Genomic DNA, 2180 nt, shown 5'->3' with positions numbered 1-2180 from the left:
GATACAGAAGCGCCGACATAAACAAACACAAGAACGCGCGAGAAGACGGACTCACGCGATTATTAAAAAAAATCCTCGTTGTTTATATATCACATTTGTCATACAAGTTGATTAATGGGCTATGAAAGCACACTAAATTATCAATAAAATGGTACAAATTAAAGTGTTTTATTAAAAAAAAACACTGGGTGAAGTTAAAATAAATACATAATCATAAAATAAAATCATAACAGAATGAAATAACAGGGAAAGCAAAATCTGAGAATAACCAACAAAATGGAAAATTATTACAATTACATAATATTAGATATAACCCAATAATATTGATGACAGAGTGACATACTTAGGCTTCACACAGATTTATGCAAATTCATTTTTGTGATTTAGTGATACTGCAGTGTGGTCCAGGGTATTGATCAGTTATGTCCAAAGTGGTTCTGTGAGACACACACACACACACACAATATTCAAAAGAACATTCATCTCTTTTTTGTTCTTGTTAATTTATTTTGTGATCTCAAAGAATTATTTTTTTCTCTTAAAACTGAGCCGCCGCCCCCCCCCCACACTTTTATTTATTTTTACCTAATCCTAATATGCCACCATGGCATATTTGGCAGGGTGTGTGTGTGTGTGTGTGTGTATTGGGGTGTTATTGTCACATACATAACAGTCCTTAATCCGCGTGATGCCGACAGAATCTTCACCGATATCCAACTGAATATATCGAATGGTTTCCAACTGCCTGTCTCTAACAGTTTCTGAAAAAAACTTCATGGAGCAAAGCAGCAGTCTCTCAACAAGTTCTCAGACAAAAGAAATCCGACAAGGGGGGTGGACCAGTGCTCACTCAAAGCCTGCCCACAGGCGAATGATGCAACCGACAGGCGTGGAAAAACTCACGCATGCGCACGAAGGTTCAAGCTTGGCTGATGTAATCACACGTGATTCAAATCCATATAGTTTTTGAAAAAAATAAAGGTACGATACTTTTTGGACAGACCTCGTAAATCGGAATCTTTCGAGATTATACCTGGATAATCACAGACTTGATTCCGATGTGATTAATTGTGCTGCCTTGATTACTATGATTGTAACGATCACTCGTGAGGCTGCTGTGGTGCCCCTTCTTCCTCAAGTGATTCAATTTCAGTTGGGTTTAGTCAATGATCAAAGTCAGAAGTCGTCTAATGTTCAGCCCTTTGCTATCAGTAAATTTTGCAGTCATGAATTCAGATATTTTACTGCTGGTGAGCTTGACTATTTCTCAACATGCCTTATCATCTGAAATGTGTGTGGCATTGCTGAGTACTTTTGGTCAAGTTTCAATCAGTGAAAAACACAACAGAAACAAATGCAAATGAATGTCTTGTTTATTCCCAAAATGAGTATTAAAATATAAAGTCAGCAGTGGGAGGCCTCAAACATGATAATCACAACAGGTCAAAAGAGATGGTACGAAAGAGAGAGAGAGAGAAAAAAAAAATACAAGAACTTAAAAAGTTGACAAAAATTTGTTCTCTCAAAAAAATATTGTGCAATTCTAAGTTCACAAATAAAAAAAATTGACAGGAATAAAATATCAGTATGCTTAATTTAGACAAACCTGGCATTCTTCCAACTCTCTAAACTGCAAAAACATTTTAGTATAGTGCTGTAAAATTTGCATTATACTTTGAAGAAAAATAGCAGTGCAGTAGGTGATGTTCAACTTTAGTCATGGTGTAAAATGCAAATAACAGTGGCTTCTAGTGGCCATTACCCTACTGCAATTAGCAACAAGGCTTCACAAACTGCATGGACACAAATGGCCTACTTTACATACAGTATGCCATCATTCCTATTTAAACTAATATGTAAAATAATACCTGCAAATGTTAAAAGATGTCAACACAGACCAAAAAGGGGCAGTTCACTGGTCCTCACCTGTATCTTATATTTCAAATCTGAATATGCAGTAGTATTTACAGAGTTACTGATGGACATTTTGCAGACCCACTCACTCGCCTGCGCACTGACTGTCTCCATTATGTCTACACACCCTGATAATCACAGTAAAAAGTGTCCAATGGATCATTTTACAGCTTCTTATGGGGGAAACTAGTGTCATTTTATTCAACGGGAAATGGAGAATAAAACTGAATAAGAGTTCTTGGATACAGCACAGTTCAGTTGTGGTT

The sequence above is a fragment of the Thalassophryne amazonica genome, chromosome 18, assembly GCF_902500255.1.
Source record: "Thalassophryne amazonica chromosome 18, fThaAma1.1, whole genome shotgun sequence".
Taxonomy (NCBI): domain Eukaryota; kingdom Metazoa; phylum Chordata; class Actinopteri; order Batrachoidiformes; family Batrachoididae; genus Thalassophryne; species Thalassophryne amazonica.
The sequence above is the reverse complement of the archived record's forward strand: the minus strand, read 5'-3'. Positions refer to the sequence as shown.